Genomic DNA, 23,762 nt, shown 5'->3' with positions numbered 1-23,762 from the left:
TCAAGGAAGATGAAAAGTATTGCTTTCAGGTCCACAACCTAAGCTCAGTAGCATCTGTTCACATCCATTCCCCTCCTACATGCACACACACACACACACACACAAATGTGTATAAATTATATACATGTAAGTTCCAGATGATGAAAAATGCTATATTAGAGGTTGAAAATCACCTCTCTGCATCCAAAGCACAACTACTGAGTCCTAAGGAAAGAGTAAAACACACACACCATGCACAGAGGTAATCTTTCATTCTTTCAGTCTCTTACTCTGGTGAAATCAACATCTTAAGGATGAATTTCTGTGTCAACATGACAGTCTTACCTGAATCCTTTTTACACTGTCCCCTTATTTTCCACTCGTGGCCCCGCTTCTATGGCTTTCAGTGCCCATGTTCCATGACCATTTATTTCTGCAACTGCTCAGACTTTGTCAACTCTATTTCTATGGTTCTAGCTGCTCTGGCCACTCCAACACCTTTATTGTCTAGTCTGCTTAAAATCCTGTCTTAGACCCTTGCAAAGTATGAAGTCCTTTCTCTTCGTCTGACTGTATCTTCACTTTGAATATTTTCTTTGCTCTCTTCTATACTCTTCTTCTACTCAGAAAAACTGGGAGGAATAGTATGACCCTGCCTGTCTTTTAGATGAAAGAAAGAAGCTTTCAGATCGCCTTTGACCCCGAGCCTTCTTTGTTACATCTTGAATTGTAGCATCAAACAGCACCTTCTTTCTCCACTTCACCTGAAATGGTATAAAAATTCACAGCCTAACTCTTTCCTGCCCACCTCCCTGTAGGCTATGTCAAGAGATTCTAGTGTTTCCACATTCAGCCAAATTATGAAAAGGTTTTAATTAGAAACTTATGCTCATTAAAGAAAGCTCACATTTTATTAGCTGACTTTCTTCCCTTCATGACAAAAGAAATGGGGGCAATGTCTCCTGTTAGCAACTAACTCCACCCTTACTTAATCTGATAAAATGCAGATAGGATATTGCTTCTCTTTCCTAGCTCCGCTATTCTTAGGTTTTCCTTTCTTGAAGGTTAGAAAAAAACACTGACAAGGAAAAAACCAATGGTAATTACTGTTCAGATTTCATGAATTAACTGACTTTGAAATTTTTGGTTTTGTGCTAAAATAATTTTCTGAATGACTAAATTATTTTATTGTTAGACTTTTTTTAGTTTGTTTAGAATTTTGCAGTCTAAAATGTGTCTTGGGGCAAATGTTTAAATTTAAACTCAGTGATGTATTCCTACAGTAGTTTGGTCCAGCCCTCTGTTAAAAAATGCTACTATTTCTTTTATTGTTTAGAAACATTTGAAAGAAACTTTCAGTTTCTCCACAATTGTCTTAAAATTTAGAGCTCTAAAATACAGGATGAGTCTAAAAATCAAGGATCAGTTGGTAATTTCTTTTTCATAAGTCACAAAACTGGCTATGATATTAAACTAACTTATATTAGAAGTCACTATTCTATAATGCAGGCTACCCTAGTGGCTCAGTGGTAAAGAATCTGCCTGCCAATGCAGGAGACTCAGATTAGGTCCCTGGGTCAGGAAGAGCCCCTGGAGAAGGAAATGGCAACCCACTTTAGTATCCTTGCCTGAGAAATTGCGTGGACAGAGGAGCCTGGCAGTCTACAGTTCATAGGGTCGCAAAAGAGTCAGACACGACTTTGTGACTAAACAACATTCTATGATACAAGTTAGCCCTGCTTTCACACTCCCAGGTCATTCCTATTCTTGTAAATTGCATAGAATAAACACTGACAATCATGTTGCTTTTCAATAATTGGGACTGAATTTCTTTTTCATAAGAAACCACTTAAAAATTCTTCCAATGCAAGTTGGGGTGAGAATGTCTACTTTGTACCTAAACTATGGGAAAAACATTCAGCTGTCTGAATGTACACTCCATGCAGACCGTCTTGGATAGCACCTTTCTATTAGTCCTTATTCTATTAGCACTACTTTTGATGTTTATGAGCTTCAATATCAGAGAAAATTCTTTTGATACCAGTCTGATCCATGTGCACTGGAATTCAGATGCAAAGTACAGCATAAACCTAGCTTGAGAGAAGCAAAGGTATTTATAGTTTTGAACAATTCTGCTGGTCTTGGCTAAACATTTTAGCCTTTAAAACACAATTTACTAGAAATTAAATGTGAAATATATGTTAGTAGTACCTACCGAAGCTATAAAAGAATGGCTATATTTTATACCGCTTTGCTATGGCTTAGTTATGACAGTCTATGAAACTCTGAAGTGATATTCAGGGAATGGCTCTCTCAATACCCACCTCTGATCACTGTATAAACCTTACTCCATTACCTCAAAGAAGACTGACGATATTTTCTCTTGGCCTAAGAAAACAATGTATCCTTTTGTTACAAAGAGGTTCAAGAAGTTAGCCACACTAAATATGATTCTGGTTTTGATTATATAACAAATGCCACAGCCTGTACTGATGGCAAAGTCACATCGCTCTACTGCAGATAGAAAATGAGAGAACTGGAACTTGCTGTGCTAAACTGCTGAGATCACCATCATGCATTATTAATTAAAATAAATAAGAAATAAAAGAAAAAAATGACTTTTGCTCCTGCTACTTGAAAGGTCTGTAGTCCATTATCTAATCATCAATTCAATTTCTTTTTTACCACATCATGCATCCAGACATCAACTCTGTGGGTGACAAAATTCTCTCTCTGACCTTGTCATTTCAAGTACCCCCCTGACCCCAGTATCTGTCTCATTGTCATTAGAAACTCACTTCTTGAATCTTATATTCAAAAATCACAGAGCCTTGGGAAAAAGGTAAAGCTGCTGTCATTGATGGGTTATTTCAAAATGACTAAAAATAATATGAGTGAATCTGTCACTGGAAAACTTAGAGTGAGTGCTGCATTTTGCTGGGTGACCTTGCAAGAAACATTTATGTTATGACTACTAGATTTCCAAACAGCCAACTGTGGTGGCCAGATGAGGAAGACAGCCAGTCTTAGAGAAGAGAGGAAAAACTGCAGGAGGAAGAGAAAACCTACAGGAGGAGGAGAAAACAGGAAGGAAGAAAGATATTCAATTTATTGGAAAAGCCAATTTATTTTCCATTTTATTGAAATAGCCAATTATCTTTTAGTGAAGTTACTAGCTATTAGAGTAAAATAATCAGTCTTTTAAGCAAAAAAAAAAAAAAAAAAGGAAATTTTAATCCTCCAGATAATCTTCAGTGATTTCAAAATATTTCAGCAAGCTCACTGACATTCCTTGCCTCAAAGGGAGAAGCTTAATTTCCCTACCATTGAATGTGGGCTGGAATGGAATTGTGAATCCTTTTAGGTAAACAAAATGTGATGAAAAGCAAGGCAAGGTCTCAAAAAATGAAAACTTTTTTTTTGGTATCACTTCTAGAAGAAGCCGGCTGCTACAATATGAAGATACTCAGGCAGCCCTGTGGAAGGTTTATGTGGAGATCTGAGGCTTCTCAAGACAGCCAGCACCAGTTTGCCAATCACGTAATTGAGCCACCTTGGACGTGGGCACTTCTGGAAGAGTTAAGACATCAGATAATACTTGACCAATATCTGACTACAGCATTGTGAGAAGCATCAAGCCAGGACTGCCCATCCAAGCTGCTCCTCAGTTCATGACCCGGACAAGCTATGGGGGATTAAAAGTGGACTGCTGTTTTGAGACCAAAGTTTTGGGGAACCAGACAAGGACACTACAAGAAAACTGTAGGTCAATATCTTTGATGAACATAGATGCAAAAATCTTCTACAAAATATTGGCAAACTGAATTAAAACATTAAAAATATCACACGCACTACAGTCAAGTGGGATTTACCCCAAGGATACAAGAATGGTTCATCATCTGCAAATCAATTGATGTCATGCAACATATTAACAAAATGAAGGATAAAAAGCCTATGATCATCTCAATAATGCAGAAGAAACATCTGATAAAATTCAATATCGATAAAAGCCTTCAACAAGGTTGGTATAGAGGCAACGTATCTCAACATACTAAAGGCCATATACAACAAGCCCACAGCTTTCACTTAGTGGTGAAAATCTGAAAATGTTTCCTCTAAGATCAGGAACAAGGTGACGCCCACTCTCACCATGTTTATTCAGCTTAGTACTGGAAGTCCTAGTAACGGCCATAGATAATAATGAGTCATAATAGATTTTCATTCTTTACCGTTTACTCTTTGAGTTAATGATGGAGATGACTGTCTCTTTTGTATATATTCAGGGCTTCCCCAACGGCTCAGTGGTAAAGAATCTGCCTGCCAGTGCGGGAGATGCAGGAGATGGTTTGATCCAAGGTGGGGAAGATCCCTTAGAGGAGGAAATGACACCCCACTCCAGTATTATTGCCTGGGAAATTTCATGGACAGAGAAGCCTGGTGGGGTACAGTTCAAAGGGTCACAAAGAGTTGGACACAAGAGAGCAACGGATACTTGTATATATTCTACTATGATTTTGTTTCTTGTGTTTCTTTGCTTAAATCCCCAAACAAAAATAACATAATAGAAACAAATATGAATTCCTATTAAAGATGGCTTTTGGATGTGATGTAGCAAATAGTCTCAAGGATTGTGTTTATTTCTCTCTCTACTTTTATTTTTTGCAGTTAATTCATTTAACAGACATGTATTGAAGTCCAACTCTGTGCCTGCTAGTGGGAATCTAGTAGTGAAGATTACAGACACTAAGCAGTTTACAGAGAAATTGATCTATACTGTAATTAATTTATGCTATAATATGAAGAGCCTGAAGTGATTAAGCATACTCACATTGTAGCAAGAAGAAAGGCCCTCCACGGAAAATCTCTTTGCCTGTGCTACTCAAAGTTCTTGTCTATGAGGAGGTCCATGAGTGTGCCTGAAGGAAAATCAACACACTGCTGCCTTCATTGAAAAAGTCTTACTAGGAAAAAAACAGCAACTGAAGTTAAGAGTATACTTCATGATGCAGGTAATTTATGTTCTGGTACAAGCTCCTTATCTCATTATGCAAATTCTACGAAGGTCCTTTCTTTATAGTCCAACTCATCCGTACATGACCACTGGAAAAACCATACCTTTGACTAGACAGACCTTTGTTGGCAAAGTAATGTCTCTGTTTTTTAATATGCTATCTAGGTTGGTTGTAACTTTCCTTCCAAGGAGTAAGCATCTTTTAATTTCATGGCGGCAATCACCATCTGCAGTGATTTTGGAGCCCAAAACCGTCTGACACGGTTTCCACTGTTTCCATCTATCTGCCATGAAGTGAGGGGACCGGATGCCATGATCTTAGTTTTCTGAATGTTGAGCTTTAAGCCAACTTTTTCACTCTCCTCTTTCACTTTCATCAAGAAGCTCTTTAGTTCTTCTTCACTTTCTGCCATAAGGGTGGTGTCATCTGCATATCTGAGGTTATTGATATTTCCCCCGGAAATCTTGATTCCAGCTTATGCTTCTTCCAGCCCAGCGTTTCTCATGATGTACTCTGCATATAAGTTAAATAAGCAGGGTGACAATATATAGCCTTGACGTACTCCTTTTCCTATTTGGAACCAGTCTGTTGTTCCATGTCTAGTTCTAACTGTTGCTTCCTGACCTGCATACAGGTTTCTCAAGAGGCAGGTCAGGTGACCTGACCTCTTTCAGAATTTTTCACAGTTTATTGTGATCCACACGGTCAAAGGCTTTGGCATAGTCAATAAGGCAGAAATAGATGTTTTTCTGGAACTCTCTTGCTGTTTTGATGATCCAGCAGATATTGGCAATTTGATCTCTGGTTCCTCTGCCTTTTCTAAAACCAGCTTGAACATCTGGAAGTTCATGGTTCACGTATTGCTGAAGCCTGGCTTGGAGAATTTTGAGCATTAGTTTACTAGTATGTGAGATGAGTGCAATTGTGCAAAAGTTTGAGCATTCTTTGGCATTGCCTTGCTTTGGGATTGGAATGAAAACTGACCTTTTCCAGTCCTGTGGCCATTGCTGAGTTTTCCATATTTGCTGTCATATTGAGTGCAGCACTTTAACAGCATCATCTTTCGGGATTTGCAATAGGTCAACTGGAATTCCATCACCTCCACTAGCTTTTTTCGTAGTGATGCTTTCTAAGGACCAGTTGACTTCATGCTCCAGAATATGCTCTAGGTGAGTGATCACACCATCGTGATTATCTGGGTCGTGAAGATATAAAGAAAGCTGAGCACTGAAATATTGATGCTTTTGAACTGTGGTGTTGGAGAAGACTCTTGAGAGTCCCTTGAACTGCAAGGAGATCCAAGCAGTCCATCCTAAAGATCAGTCCTGGCTGTTCATTGGAAGGACTGATGTTGAAGTTGAAACTTCAATACTTTGGCCACCTGATGTGAAGAGCTGACTCATTGGAAAAGACCCTGATGCTGGGAAAGATTGAGGGCAGGAGGAAAAGGGGACAACAGAGAATGAGATGGTTGGATGGCATCATCGATTCAATGGACATGGGTTTGGGTGGACTCTGTGAGTTGGTGATGGCCAGGGAGGCCTGGAGTGCTGTGGTTCATGGGGTTGCAAAAAGTCAGACACGACTGAGCAACTGAACTAAACTGAATGGAACTGAACCAAGGTCCTTATCTTGCTGCAGACTAGCAAGAAACTATTTAGAGATGGGCAGGCAGTCTTCTGATCTTACGTTGGAATGCACTGCTCTGGACTATATTGCAGCTTTATTGAGAGTGATCAATTGTAGCCTCAGTTCACAAAGGCTGTAATTTGAGTGCATGGATAAGGAAGAGCTAAATCTTAGTATAAAAGGTCCTAAGAAATCCCACTGAAGTGTATACTTCGGGAGGCTAGTACTTGTTATTTCAAACCTGTCACACATGATAGATGAAGGGTAAACTCTTACAACCACAATTTTTAGAGAAATGGTTTCTTCTTTAAATTTGAATCTTTACCATTTTCCCTATCATCCATTATTCCTTTTAATCATTTTTGAAGATTTATATTGGCTACATATTAATAGGAAATCAGTTATTAATATAATGCTGATTAGCATATATCTTTGGAGAAGGAAATGGCAACCCACTGCAGTGTTCTTGCCTGGAGAATCCCAGGGATGGGGGAGCCTGGTAGGCTGCCGTCTATGGGGTCGCATAGAGTCAGACACGACTGAAGCAACTTAGCAGCAGAGACTTAGCAGCATATATCTTGGAATTTGTTAGGGAAATGAAATATCTAGGAAAATTCTTTTCTTTGCCTGGGGTTAGGGAAAGAAAATAAATTTTATTCTTTTGTTCTGTATATATAGGCATGTGTTTTGTGGCATTCATTCAATTGCTTTCTAAAACAAAAACAAAACTTTTCTAATGTTATTTATTGAGAGCTCCCATTTTAAATTATATAAACAATTTTAAAATAGCTTAAAGCAGAGTAGTATAAAGGAAATTTATTATATGGAAACATTTAAAAATTATTTTCCTTGTCAGAAGGTTAACACATTATAATTTTCGAGCCAAGATCTTAGGATTTATCTGGTCAGACCCTCTCAGCTTATACCATATATTTTTTTCCTATAGAAAAATCAAAGCCCAGTGAGACTGGGCAAAAAGTGGGATACATAATGCTAGAGCTTATCTAGCAGAGGCTTTTCCCACTTCTTTATCATCTTGCTGCTTGTTTTAGTATATTTTTATCAGCATGCCAAATTTATATTTGATATCAGTTACTATTTCATTCTGAAATCTTATACCATTTTCTTACTTTCCATCTGACTAGCCAAAGGAACACTGTTTTTCCATATCACAAAAACACTATGACTATAGAACTAAAACTGGCTCAGAAAGTCCAGAGGCTGTTCTGACTTTGTGCCCCTGAGCCCATCACCTGGATCACTAGTGTACAGGGGTAGGTGAATAATTAATACAATTGAACTGCACTCTGGCTCCGTAGTACCTGGGTGTATACAGGTTATTTCTCCTCTACACCTATTTTCTTGAACATATAACCAAGTTACTAAAGAATAGAATATGAAAATATTTCACTGACCTTTCTACCGGGATAGGTCATCAGTGAAATCTCTCATGTTCTTCACTCTTTTTTTTTTTCAAAATTGAAATCTGTCTCCTTGAAATTGTTTCAAGGGGCATAGGTTTTTTCCATTCCATACTGCATATTCCTCTCCTGGAGGAGAACTCAGTCACATTTCTGCTTCTTATTCTTTAAAATAATCCAGTTTTTACTCCCACGATTCCATGTCATGAGACCGTCCTATCTAGCATCTTTCCTTCACAGTTGGTATGACTCTCTCGTCGCTTTTTCACTCCTTGAAAATTTTAATTCCTGCTTCACGGTCACTCTCTCCACCACTACTCCTACCATATTTCTAAAGAACTGTGGTATCCACTTAGATGGTCCTTTCAATGTCTTTGCCTAGAGCTCTTTGACATCCTTCCTTCCAATGCCCATGTCTCCAGCTCCTAAAACTTGTTGTTGACAGTAACTACAGTCCCTCCAAATTCCATTTACAACATTCGTTTTCCCTCCAGCAACCACATCCTATCTTTTCAGTTGTATTGGTCTAAAATTCCAACTCCAACAAGCTCTTTGAGTCATGGATCTCTACTGTTAACCCGGCCACCTTTGTTTATCCCTCACCCATCCTCCATTTCTACATCCCTCCTATTCTGCTTATTCCATGTTCAGTCGCTATAACCACTCCCTGACCTCTGTCTTCAGCTTCCCTGCCTTTCACTTATTTTCTCTCCCCTCTTGACAAAGCCTATATGTACCTGTTTACATTTCACTTATCTCATTTTCTACTCCCTGCCCAAACCAGACAGCTGAACATCCTGGGGGAAAAGACACCACAATTCTTTCAATGTGACTACAAATGTCAAGTGAGCTTTTAATGACACCTGGGATTCACGTTTTAGTTGCCCAATCTAGTGTCTCTTCCCTTTTCCTGGATAACTATTTTAAATGGTTTTCTCTGTCTTCAAACTTCCAACACCTACTCTTTTATGCACATTCTTAGTCCATGACATAGCATATTGTGTTTTCTGAGAATACTGAAGCAACAGAAGAAAATTTCAAAGAGCCCCAAACAGATATGCCTGCTACATGTACCCATGCCTATGAACGGTGTCTATTGCTATAAACTGTACTCCAAGCCATGACCAGTCTTTCCACTTACGCGCCAGTTTCACTCAACCATGCAAGCACATTGCTTCCACCAATCTCCCCTTCTGCTCCACCATTGTTTCTTTTCTACTGAGATTTTCCCATAAACACAAAATAATCTCTATTATCTCTCTCCTTAAAACAATTTTCCTTGGAGCTCTCTTTTTTCTTCAGATACTACCTCAGATTTTCTTTCATTACTTTGAAGAAAAACTTCTCAAAATAGTCGTCCTCAGTGGCACTCCATTATTTCTCTTCCTATTTTGTACCTTCAACTCACCTCATTCAGGTTTTCATGCTTCCAACTCCACTGAAATGACTCTTGTCAATGTCACCAGTAAACTCTGTGTTGCTTCTATTCGTAGTCTCCATCTATTGTCCTATCTACAGCATTTGACAGAGTTAATGGGTCCCTCATCCTTAAAACACTACCTTAACTTGGCTTCCAGAATGCTCACTGCCATGGATTTTCTCCTGAGTAACAGGTTGCTCCTCCTCAAGCTCTTTTATGCTGTGGTCTCCTCTCCTCACCTATCTCTAAACTTAGAGTGTTCCAGAACTAAGTATTCGAACCACTTATCTTTTTAACCAACACATTTTTTCAGCCTTGAGGTCATTTAAATCTTGATGAATTATAAATGAACATCTTCAGCCCATACCTCATCCTTGAACTCCCAACTTGAACAAATAATTGCCTATTTGACCTTTTCACCTAGGTGTCCTCAGGTTAAAATATTACAAAATGAACTCTTTAGGTTCTAACTTTCCAAATTGCATTTCCCTGCAGTCTTTATCATCACTGTAAAAGAAGCCCATTCTTCCATTTGCGTGATGCCAAAAATCTTTGGAATAATATTCTAACATCCTAAGTCAATCTGTCAGTAACTCCTTCTGGCTCTCCCTTCAAAATATACCCAGAATTTTTGCCCACTTTTCCACACCTTTAAAAAAGTCTCTCTGGTAAAAGACTTCATGATTATTATTCACTCAAATTAATGCTCAAACCTTCTTGCCAATTACTCAGCATCTGCTATAGGCCTCCTCATTCTGTTCTTATCACAACTGTTAGAGTGCTTCTTATAAAATATGTGCTTGTGAGTAGTCGCTCAGTCATGTCCGACTTTTTGTGACCCCATGGACTGTAGCCCACCAGGCTCCTCTGTCCATGGGAATTCTCCAGGCAAGAAAACTGCAGTGGGTTGCCACGCCCTCCTCCAGGGAATTTTCCTAACACAGGGATTGAATCCAGGTCTCCCACATTGCAGGCAGATTCTTTATGGTCTGAGCCACCACAAAAGCCCAAGGATACTGGAGTGGGTAGCCTATCCCTTCTCCAGAGGATCTTCCCGACCCAGGAGTCCAAACAACGTCTCCTGCATTGTAGGTGGGTTCTTTACCAGTGGAGCTACCACGAGTCAGATCAAATCAACATTCTGCTCAACTCTTCAGAGGCTTCCCGTATCATTCCATGTACAAGTCATTGGAAAACATCTAAATTCCTGTTAAAACCTCTAGCCTCAAAAAAAAAAAAAAGAAAAGAAAAGAAAAGAAAAAATACCCTCTGGCCTTGTGCATGTATGTTTAGTCATGTCCAACTCTTCGTGACCCCACAGACTGTATCCCACCAGGCTCCTCTATCCACAAAATTTTCAGGCAAGCAAACTGCAGTGGGGTGCCATTTCCTCCTCCAGGGGACCTTCCTGACCCGGGATCAAACCCTGGTCCCTTGCTTCTCCAGCACCAGCAGGCAGATTCTTTACCACTGTGCCTCCTGGGAAGTGACAATTGCTCCTTTCTTACTTTGTTTCAGTCACGTTAACCTCCTTTCTCCCAGAGACAAAACAAAAATGCTTCCGCAGGAGGGCCTTTCTTCTCAGTTTCCTCTGGTGGCAGTGTTCTTCTTCGGGACCCTGTGTCACTTTGTATCTCCACCAGATCTTAACTCAAACGTCACCTTCCCCATGAAGACTTTTGGCAACTGTACTTGAAACTACACCCTCTATGTACTCCCTATAATTCTCTCATTTTTTTTTTTCTTTCAGTAGCACCATGTAATATGCTATGTATTTCATGGAGATTATTTATGATCTGCATTCACTCACTAATAAACTAAAAGCTTTGTGAAAGTATGGATTCTGCTTTGTTCACAGCTGTATTTCTAGTATCTAGAATAGAGCATGATACAGAATATAAATTTTAATGATATGTATGTTAATTATTGTACAAAGTATTAATGTTATGAAATGAATGAGTCAATGAATCAATGTTGTAAAATGTATTTTTTTGACATTCATGATGGTATGAGCAACATATACTAAAAGTGTATTCCTTTTATTCCTTATAGGTGGTTAGCACTGGGTGATTCATAACACAGAGTGCAGAGATGATTAAAAATGGAGATTCAGGGTCTTCTCAGACTGGATAGATATGGCAGGCCAAGCTGAAAACCGTTAGAAGGGGAAACATGATGGCAATTAGCTTAGGGAAAAAATCTTTTCTTTGACTTTGTAGTTAAAATTGAGAGTGAATAAACTCAGGTACTCACAGAGGAGGGAACATCAAGGTATGGAAGATAATGATATACTCATGTGTCCCATAATTCTGATGAAGAAAAATGGACAGTTTCATCAACGTTTATAAACAAGCAAGAGCTAGCATTCATCTTTTAAATAAGGTGCCAAGGATCAGCAATCACAGCAATCGCTCTACACTATTTTCAAACATGTTTTCACATGTGTTCCCTTATTTGACTTGGAAAAAGCAGAGAGTCATTTCAACTACAGAAAGGAAGTCTAGAATTCATGTGCCATGGCCAATGTCATATGGCTTTACATGAGTAGAACAGGTATCTTTGCCAGCCTCTTAGTTCAAAACACTTCTCTGCATCATTCCCATCAATAAACCAGGCATCCCAGTCGGGCTTAATCTACCTAGAGAGGGAGACCTTCATCTCTGGGGCACGAAGCTGCTGTGTGGCCCCTGGGACAGGACATTCTCTTCCCACCTGCCAAGGCTCTATAGCATGGATTGATCTTTTCAGTGAAGCAGTGCTTCATAACTGTCCCACACAGAGTGAAAGTGAAAACCACTCAGTTGTGTCCGACTCTTAGCAACCCCATGATCTGTAGCCCTCCAGGCTCCTCCATCCATGGAATTCTCTAGACAAGAGTACTGGAGTGGGTTGCCATGTCCTCTTTCAGGGGACCTTCCTGACACAGGGGTCAAACCCAGGTCTTCCACATTGTAGGCGGATTCTTTACCACCTGAGTCACCAGGGAAGCTCAAACATGGTATTGCTGTTATATTAGTCATCTACTGCACATGACAATTCATCTCCAAATTTAATGGCTTCAAACAAACATCTTTCTGTATTGCCTGGATTTGAGAGAATCATAACTGAGTGATTCTGGCTTTAAGTCTCTCATGAGATTACAATCAAGATCTCTGCAATCATCTGAAGTCTTGACTGTGGCTGGAGGATCTCCTTCCAAAGTTGTCATCCCATGTAAGCTCTCAAGTTGCTCTTGACTCTTGGCAAGATTGTCTCCTTTCCTTGTCAGTCTGCTTCCCACAGTGCTGCTTGGGTATCCTTCTCTAATACCACCTGGCCTCTCAGGTGACCCAAGAAAGCAAGGTAGAAGTCTCAGTGTCTTTTAATTTTATTTGTCCATTTTCTTTCTTTCTTTTTTTGTCCATGCTGTGCAGCATGAGAGATCCCAGTTCCCTGACCAGGGATTGAACCCATGCCCCTTGCAGTGTGGAATCATGGAGTCTTAGCAACTGAACCACCAAAGAAATCCCTTAATGTCTTTTGTTACCTAGCTTTGGATACCACATTCCATCATTTTTGCAGTACCCTGATGATTGCACAAGTCAGTCCCACTTAATACAGAAGGGCACAATAAGACAGTGATCGTAGGAGGACATGAAGACCATGAGGGGCCATATTAGAGGTTGGCTCCCACAGCTGCCCATGGGAGAACCAGGTCTCACATTTCTAGCATAGGCATTCTATTTTTGAGAGGATGGATCTGCATGCTGAAGGCCTGGATAAATGGACTTTATTCTAAAGTTATACAAATATTTAACTTAGCAGTTTATGTTTAAAAAATAGTTTTCATACATCCCTGGCTGCATTTATAATACACCTCAGCACTCAATTCTCCAGGAAGCTTGGCAAGATCAATCAGTTTAAGAGCGATATAGTGAGAAGACGGAATCTCTCTGCTCACATCATAATAAAACATCTATTACTGGCACTCTAAGAGTAGTCATGAGTGCATAATTCTCATTAATTTAACATTAAATATCAAGCGAGCATTACCTCATCATATAGGTCCTGTTGCTATAGCAGTACGACGTCAACTGTTTTCCAATCAATTTAAATGTATTTTTGAGCGGAAACAGTGATGAAACCCCAGTAATCTGTAGATTTATAATGTAATTTTTAGGTTGGAGGAGAAAACACACATGATCCAATTGAATTGGATTGATTACACTGAGAATTTCCCAACTCTCAGGGAGTTAGTGTTGTTTTTACTTGTTAACTGATAAGAATATGATTATCTACATTAACACAACAATTTACTTGGGATCTAACAAGAAAAATAGAATAACCACGATTTTAACACATCCTGTAAAGTTGAAAATAACCTAATCCAACATTTAACCCAATAACCACCATCAGCCAACCTACCACCCCAGCTTCAACATGAATAACGAGTGGTTATGTAGACCAACTCTCAGCCAACTTTTTCTGTAGAATTTGATACTAATTATTTTAGATCTGAGAACTAGATAATCTTCCACAAGTAGTCAAAGAGCCTTGGGCAGTACATGGATTAATAAGTGTGGCTATGTTGCAATACAACTGTATTTATAAAAACAGGCAGATATGTGAATTTGACCCATGAGTCATACTTTTCCAATCCCTGATTTAGACAATGGATCATACACTGGCAACCCAGGCCAAATATGAAAACAATAACAGTTTTCTTTGATTACCATTGAGTTCATGTTTATTTTTAGAATGAAATCCATTAAGCAAACATGTTCTTGGAAATACAGCCATCTTAGACTCTGTTTTTTCAAACTCAGTCAGCTTTTAAACAATCGTATGTATTGTCCACGTCCAAGTGCATTTGAGTCCAAGTCACATTTGGCTCAAATGCCTTCTGTGTTTGGAATCTCAGTATCTTTCAAGGTAACTTATTAACTGATTGAATGTATTTAAGCAAATTAATCACTATATCCTTGGTTCTCCTTCGGTATATTACGTTACTTTCACTATTTATTAACTTTAATAGTATAGAGACTAGTCTCTCCTGCCCAAATGAACATTTTGAGACATGAGATTGTGTCTCATGTACTTTTTAACCTCAGCATCAGGTGCATTGTTCAGCATACAAAAAAGGGCTTTAATATTTTTTGCTGTTGTTGAATTAAATATTAAAGTTTATCTTCTTTTGAACTTCTTCCCATGGACCTCTACTGCCATTGGGAGACTAATATTCTAATATCACTTCCAAAGCCAACCCATGTAGTCATGACACCACTAGGCCACCAGCGTCGCGTGTTCTCTCAGGCTTAATTCTGATGACTTCTAACTTCTGATGACTCAACACAGTGCATGGCCCTGGACCCTTCATGACCTCCGTCGTCCATCACTGGATGTGCTTCCAGTTGCTGGCATCCCTCTTAAGATGCTATGCTCACAGAGGCACTCAAGTAAGCATGCCGCCGCACGGGCAAGGCGCTAGTAGAGCTGTGCTTAACCAGGGCAAGTACAGGTGGTGCTTCATCTTTTTCTTTTTCCTTTACCTTATACGTGTTCACAGATTATTTTAAATATGCTGAAATTTAGATCAAGATGGAAGATGAGCCCCTTGGCCTACCAGCACTGTTTCTATACATTTTTCATCCTTTGGCTTCTCCACTGGTCATTATACTGCCTTCAATAGAATGATAGGGGCTCAAGGAGATTTATTAGAACCCTTGGATACTATGTTTCTGGACCAGAGATAAGACTGTACTTTGCAGTTTAATTGAGATATAATTCATGTAACATTATACAAACTTAAAGAGTACAATGTCTGATTTGGTACATTTATGTTGAAAAATGATTACCCTCATTGTGTTAGCCACTACCTCCATCAAGTCACATGATTACTATTCCTTTTTTTGTGATGAGAATATGAGATCTACTCAGCCATTTTCAAATATACAATATAGTATTATTAACTATAATCACCATGCTGTACATAGATTCTCAACACTTATTCATCTTATAACTGTTCCCTTTGACTAACAAGAGATAAAACTTGAACAGTCACTGCCGTCTTGTAGGCTCTTTATTTTTTACTTAAATTCAGCATGGCAAGTAAGGAGTTTGTTAGATGCTACTGGGACTCTTTTGAAATAGTAATGATGTAAGACTTCATCTGTGACACACATGACAGAATATATTAAAATTTTACAGATTCATTGAAAGGAACTAACAATCTGATTGACAGGCCAGGATAACAGGTAAAACTCATAGAAAAGGAAATCTGTGCCCCCTGTGAATCTCCTCAATGATCAGGGAAGCCCTGTAACACATATATGGACACATGTAGTTACTTTTCATATGTATCTTATTTATATTCCTTGAGTATTCATGTATAGTAAGAATCTGATATTAAAATGTGTGTTCCTGACTTCCTTAGTGGCTCAAATGGTAAAAAAATCTGCCTACAATGTGGGAGATCTGGGTTTGATTCCTTGGTTGGGAAGATCCCCTGGAGGAAGGCATGGCAACCCACTCCAGTATTCTTGACTGGAGAATTCCATGGACAGAGGAGCTTGGTGGGCTACAGTCTATGGGATCACAGAGAGTCAGGCATGACTGAGTGACTAACACATTCACACTTGTTCAGTGTTTTCTGTATTGGCGACTCTGCTTTCTTTTTCTATGAATTTTAACTCAAGCCATCAAGTTTTATTTCAGTCTCTAATCAAATACACACACACACTAGAGTCATGTTTAATTTCTTTATTTCCTTTAAAACCCCTTTATTTCTCCTAACAAAAGTTTGATAGCACCAGCAGTGCCCAGAAGACTTCCAATTTCTTATTACTTAGATATGTATGTTATGTTTCAACTCGCTTCTAAAAACATTCTAACATAGTAACCTCAGAATTATTGAGACTCAATAAATACTTGCTAAATTGAATGTAAATGCATGATGTGCATTCTGTCTTCCTATGAAGTCATAAAGGTGACAGCAGTGAGCGAGGTTGATATATACCACAGAATAGAGAGATACTTTCTAGCTAGCTGGGCTAAATTTGCCTCATGAGTACCTCATGGGTATTTTGCAAAGTTCTCTGACACAAATGAGAAATTTTCAGCTCTCCCATCATCTGAGAATCCTCTCTTCCTCTTGTATTCTCTTTCTTCCCAAGGCCTGGATCACTGTTTTTCAAACTAATGTTAATGAAACATGAAATCAACTTACAACCAGAATTTTTTAAATGAAGTGTTATTTTAGCCTGAGTCCCTTTCATGCTCCTCTCCCCAAAAAAGGAGAATTTGTGTCTAGAATATATGTGTAAGTGGTTTATTTAGGATTTGACCCCATTCCAAGAAATAGTACTTGGGGACTTAAGAGTGGGGAAGCCAGTACATGGAAAACCAATCCACAGGTGCTTTGTCCAGGACGTTACTACAGGCACAAGGGCAGAGCCCACTGGTTTGACCCTGAAAAGCATGAATCATGCATCTCAGAAGAGGCATGAAAGAGAGGCATGAAAGAGGATGATTTTCCATTGACTCCTGTCCCTTCACAAAAATTACTTCAAAATGAATTAATTACCTGACACTTTTAGTAATATGTATCATAATAGTTGATGGTACTCTCATCTAGGCCAAGGTAGCATTCAGTGGTTGAGAAGCTTCAGGGCAGAGAGCAAGAAATAGTTGACACAGCCGTGGCAAAGACTGGCATTGAGATGCATAGCAAGACCCACAGCAGATACCTGGAGAACATTGTGTAGCTCCAACACAATACAGTAGGATGGATGAGATGACATAGGATATAGTGGGTTAGAAAATGTCAGAATAATGTCACAGGTAACAATTGTCATTAACAATTGTTAATTGTCATTGCCAATAACAATTGGCAAGTGTCATTTTATTAAAGCTTTACCAGTTGTGTGTTACTGAATAAAATAAAAAATATATTCTTAGCTTTGTCTGTGGTTAGAGTTTGAAAGCCACTTCGGCAGTGCTCTTCTACTCTTGCACATACTGATACCCGAGTTTCCTCTCCAGAACCCAGATTTTTTTTTTTCTTACTTCTGTGATCAATTTTATATTGAACAATCATAGTGTCTAATAAACAGGACCATACAGAGCAACTGCAACATTGCAATCTTTCTCCTACCATTTATGACTGAGTATTAATTTATAGTTTAAGCACCTGAATCACACACAGAAAGCATTTGGACTGGATTGCGGTTTACCCAGGAAGTTAGGCAAAAGCTATATATTGTGCTTTGTTTATAGCTAAGGAACAATGACTGCACCTTGGCATCTACTATGAGAAAAATCAATCAAATGAAATAGGGGCAATGCATTGAATTTTAAAAGAATTTAACTTCTGCAGTATAAAACCCATCTCTATAAAGTACATTTCATTTTATGCACTTGGTGGATACCTAAGGAGAGAGAAAAACTAAGTAATATTTAGAGGCCTACAAGTAAGGTAAAATGTTCTTTAAAAATTCAGAGTTTTGATTATTAGATGATCTTTCCTGATTTCCTCCTCCATGTAAGGTTTTTGACTACTGTTGGGATTTTTCCAGAAGTACAATATTTGAGCACAAAGGAAAGCAGTGAGTTGGATCTTTCACCTATATGGCATTCATGTTGAAAGACCATATTAAGGTATGTAGATTGATAGCTTTGGATAAATTATTTAAAACTCCTCTATGTTTTGGATGATCAGGAGCAGAGTCTTTTTTCTGTAAGGTGTTTGTCAAGGCCGTCCTCAGGGAAATGTTGGAGAAGTTAAGGAATGTGTAGATTGGGGTGGAAGTTTTTATTTCATGCTTAACATGCTTAATACTACTGGTTATCCAGTCTGTGAAGTAGGCTAAGAAAAGGTCATTTACTATTTAAATGTTTTCAACCTTTTAGAATAAAAATAAAGGTATATACATTTCAAGGATCACCTTATCTTTGTTTGGTTTAGAGAATTTGCTTTGAAAATCTTATTAATGATGTCTTGGTTAGCAAACACTTAAACCACCATCTCAAGCACTAGAAGTCGTGTTAAATTGAATTTTCTGCCTGTGTCATTAGTGCATGTTTTTTTTACTAATACTTGGCCGTCCCTAGCTTTTAAATGAAATAATACTTTCTCAATTTCCGTTTTCTATAATACTAACTCTAACAGCTTGAATGCTATTAAAGAGGAGCAGCCACTTCTTTTAAATGTGTGTTTCTGTTCTTAATACTGACGGCATTACTCATAGATAACTAACCAGTGGCATTCCAGCTTTGGGTATGTGGACACTTTATCTGGTTTATCATTCAGTCAACAAAGTTAACTAACCAGGGAAAAGGGCCAGAAGTTGTGATAATGTTCACATTTTCTCTGCTGGGAAAGAAATAGTCATTTGGAGATACAAAACAGATGGGCTTCCCCTCAGTGGCTCGGTGGTAAAGAATCTGCCTGCAATGCAGATTCAATCCCTGGGTCAGGAAGATCCCCTGGAGAAGGAAACGGCAACCCACTCCAGTATTCTTGCCTGGAGAATTCCATTGACAGAGAGCCTGGTGGACTACAGTCCATAGTGTTGCAAAGAGGTGGACACAACTGAAGCGACTTAGCATGCATGCACAGATAAAGAGACAACACATGAGAGGGAACCAGAGGTGGTAGTGGTTGGAGATTGAAGTGTTGTTTTAAAGTCATTAAATAAAATCCCTGATACCTGAGTTTTAATGACTTCCTGTGTTGTTACAGGGCTCCAGGAGAAGCACATGTGTATAGTAGAGAATACTTCAAGTAGTGCCAAATCCTTAGCTGGTCTTTCATCTTGGTAAAGTAAGCTGAACTTTATGTGATCTAAGAAAATTCTTTTTGCTTCTTTAAGGCTCAGATTAAGTCAAACTCAGTCTACCCTAATCTTCTTCCCAAGCTTACATTTGAAGACTATCTTCATACAGTAAGAAAGCATGGAAGATTCAGATACGCAGATGACACCACCCTTATGGCAGAAAGTGAAGAGGAACTAAACAGCCTCTTGTTGAAAGTGAAAGAGGAGAGTGAAAAAGCTGGCTTAAAACTCAACATTCTGAAAACTTAGATCATGGCATCTGGTCCCATCACTTCATGGCACATAGATGGGCAAACAATGGAAACAGTGACAGACTTTATTTGTGGGGGCTCCCAAATCAACGTGGACGGTGACTGCAGCCATGAAATTAAAAGACACTTTCTCTTTGGAAGAAAAGCTATGACAATCCTAGACATCATATTAAAAAAACAAAAATATTATTTTGCCAACAAAGGTTCATCTAGTCAAAGCTATGGTTTTTCCAGTAGTCATGTATGGGTGTGAGAGTTGGACCATAAAGAAGGCTGAGTGCCAAAGAATTGATGCTTTTGATCTGTGGTGTTGGAGAAGACTCTTGAGAGTCTCTTGTACTGCAAGGAGATCAAACCAGTCAATTCTAAAGGAAATCAACCCTGAATATTCATTGGAAGGACTGATGCTGAAGCTCCAGTATTTTGGTCACTTGATGGGAAAAGCTGACTCATTGGAAAAGACCAATTCTGGCAAAGATTGAAGACAAAAGGAGAAAGGGAAGACAGAAGATGAGATGGTTGGATGACATCACTGACTCAATGGACATGGGTTTGAGCAAGCTCTAGGAGATGGTGAAAGAAAGGGAAGCCTGGCATGCTGCAGTCCATGGGTTCTCAGGGAGTCGGACATAGCTAAGAGACTGAACAACAACACTGAAGACTCAACTCATAGGAAAAGGATACCTCCCCCTCTTAAAAACGTGTGTATGGCCAGCCACCTCACTCTTTTTGTGGCCCCAAATCCCACCCTATCCTGCTTGACTTTTCATCAGCAGAGAATCAGTTTATGCTTACTTTTCCATACTCTCTATTTGGGAAGAAAGAGAGGAGATGGAAACTGCTGTCCATGTCCATAAAAACTCATGACCATTAAAAAAAATTCTTATCACATGCCAAGTACTGTCCTAGGCTATTTACATTTAATATCTTATATATTTCGGAGAAGGCAATGGCACCCCACTCCAGTACTCTTGCCTGGAAAATCCCATGGATGGAGGAGCCTCGTAGGCTGCAGTCCATGGGGTCGATGAGGGTCAGACACGACTGAGCGACTTCACTTTCACTTTTCACGTTCATGCATTGAAGGAAACGGCAACCCACTCCAGTGTTCTTGCCTGGAGAATCCCAGGGACGGGGGAGCCTGGTGGGCTGCCGTCTCTGGGGTCGCACAGAGTCGGACACGACTGAAGTGACTCAGCAGCAGCACCTTATATTTATAAGGTAAGAACTATCGCTGTTCTCATTTTACAGATTAAAAACCAAGAATGCTGTGATTTGAGAAGTCCAATGGGAAACAGCTTGTACGTGGAGGCTCTGGGGTTCAGAAGAGTACCAAAGAAACACATTGCTTTGCTCACCTCCCACTTCCCATCTCTAGCTGTGCCCTCAAACCACATACCCCATCCTGCACACACGGCCGTGTGCCCTCCTTAGGGCAGGGTAGGGAGTGACAGGGAATTTGACTTACAGAAAGTGAGTCTTTCAATGTCATTTATTTTTTAACTTATGGAGTCTATTATTAACATTCTTTCCATGACAGTCTCCCTAGATTTCCAAGGAGGGAAATTTCTAAATCTTTGAGAATGGAATCTGTTGCATTATGTGTACTGACTGAAGTGGCTCTACAAATATTTAGCTCCTGTTTGATGCCAGTGTCAAAACATCCTGCAGTCATGCACAGCTCGTCATCTAAAACATGTAGCAGAGCTTGTGCCTTTGAGAGTTAGTATCCTATAGGGATCACCTTACTTAGGATGCAGTTTTGAAGGGGAGAGATATTTTTACCAACTTTTTTTACACTTATTTCACTCTCCTGATGAACTTGCTTTTTCCGAATATTCTCTAAGGTCAGGAGAAATTAATAGTAATGGGCTCATTTGGAAAGCAATGGGCTCATGATCATTTTGGCTTTGTTCACTCTGCTAAATGGCTCCTGCTCACTTTATTTTAGGGAATTTTGCTTAGGCAAGATGCTGAGTGCAGCAAGGTGGTTTTCACTAAAATAAACTTATTGAATTTTGGTGAGCCTCTGGGACAAAAAAAGGAAAGAAAATTGCCTATAAAATGTGGGATTGTTATCTTTTGGTGAAGAAGAACAGTAGGTGTATGCAGCTTCTAAGTGATAAACATGTACATTTCTAACTTCATTTGGACACCTGCCAAATTTCCCCAGCAGCTGTCTACATTACAGCCATCTGAGCACTAATAGAAAAACCCAAAATTTCCTCAGCAACATGCATCATAACTAAACTCGAAAATGGTTTTTCTATGATCAGTTGGAAAGTTTAACAGAATGTATAATATATTTTAGAGTACAAAGTTTGTGGAGATTTTTATTCATTTTGTTTTACATAAACATTATGGTTTCAAAGGAGAGCACATTTAACACTTGGGAGTGAAAAATGGCAACAGAGTCTCTTTCAGGAAGCAAAGCACCTGATATTGGTACAGAGATGTAGGTAGTAACAGTGAAAGTGTCAGTTGCTCAGTCATATCCGACTCTTTGCAACCCCATGGATTATAGCCCTGCAAGGCTCCTCCGTCCCGTGGGATTTCCCAGGCAAGAATAGTGGAGTATGTTGCTATTTCTTCCCCAGGGGATCTTCTCAACACAGGGACTGAACGCAGATCTCTTGCATTGCAGGAAGATTCTTTACTGTCTGAGCTACCAGGGCAGCCCTATTTGACCCAAAAATGTCAAGGAAATGGTTGTATATAACAGGTTCCTATTGTCCATGAACACAGTTCTGAATACCTGGGTTTCATTTGTTTGTTTTTGTTTTTCTGGTTGGGAAAAGTTGGGAACATGGAAAGGAATAAACACTTCTTGTTGCTCATGGAGATTCTCCAAGGTACTACACGTGAACCATGAAATGAAAAGACGCTTGCTCCTTGGAAAAAAAGAAATGACCAACCCAGGCAGCATATTAAAAAGCAGAGACATTACTTTGCTAACAAAAGCCTGCCTAGTCAAGGCTATGGTTTTTCCAGTAGTCATGTATGGATGTGAAAGTTGGACTATAAAGAAAGCTGAGCACTGAAGAATTTATGCTTTTGAACTGTGGTGTTGGAGAAGACTCTTGAGAGTCCCTTGGACTGCAAGGAGATCCAACCAGTCCATCCTAAAGGAGATCAGTCCTGAATATTCATTGGAAGGACTGATGCTGAAACTGAAGCTCCGATACTTTGGCCACCTGACGCGAAGAACTGATTCACTGGAAAAGACCCTGATGCTGGGAAAGATTGAAGGCACGAGGAGAAGGGGATGACAGAGGATGAAATGGTTGGATGGCATCTGTGATTTGATGGACATGAATTTGAGCAAGCTCCGGGAGTTGGTGATAGACAGGGAGGCCTGGCATGGTGCAGTCCATGGGGTTGCAAAGAGTCAGACATGACTGAGCAACTGAACTGAACTGAACATGTGAGTAGCTCAGAAGTTTGCTTACCCGATGGAAGCCTGAAAAGGTAGACTATGGAAGCCTTGCTAGTTTTGGCTTGCATTCCTGAATCTTCTCTTAGTTATTCTGTTGCTTTGTGTAATTTGTTTTGTCTTTCTGCATGTACCCACTTGAAAAATAAGGGTGAGGACCAGTGTCAACTGTGTTCAGTTATTATAATTGCTAGATAAGATCACATGTGCCAAATGCTTAGCATATTACCTGGAACATATTGCTAAAGAAAGGCAATTGATCTTATTCATGTGAAAGCTGGAAAATTTCATTTGGGAATTGATTTTCAGTGTTTATAAACTAGGACTTATTTGTAAAGGGCTTAGGAAGGACTTGAGAAAGTGTCCTGAAGGTTCTACTTTGGCACCATGAAAAGGGACCTGGTAGGAGGTCAGGTTATGTTGCATAGTGAGGCAAGATACACATCAGAGAAAGCAAGCTTAGTCTCTCATGAAGGAAATGAGGCAGATGACTCCATGGGTGTGTGTGTCTGTGTAGTGTTTGCTCTTGGCATTTGATTGGGAGAAAGGGAATTCAAAAGCATGTTGAAGTTATAGGAGACAGAAATTCCAAAAATCTAAGTTCAACCTCAACATTTAAAGCCAGCAGCATTGGAACGACATTCAGAACTTGATTTTCAGCCTGTTGTTCACTGATACTGGGCAACACATTGCGATGGGATTTTACATGCTTATAAACCTTTGTTTTTCTAATAGAGAAGTAAATAATTCTTTTCTAGCTTCAAAGTTACATGATCTCTCAGGTTTTATAGTCACCTGATAGACT

The sequence above is a fragment of the Bos grunniens genome, chromosome 4 (genome assembly GCF_055505025.1).
Source record: "Bos grunniens cultivar Pamir isolate PY7600 chromosome 4, Bosgru_T2T1.0, whole genome shotgun sequence".
NCBI classification, from domain to species: Eukaryota; Metazoa; Chordata; class Mammalia; order Artiodactyla; family Bovidae; genus Bos; species Bos grunniens.
The sequence above is the reverse complement of the archived record's forward strand: the minus strand, read 5'-3'. Positions refer to the sequence as shown.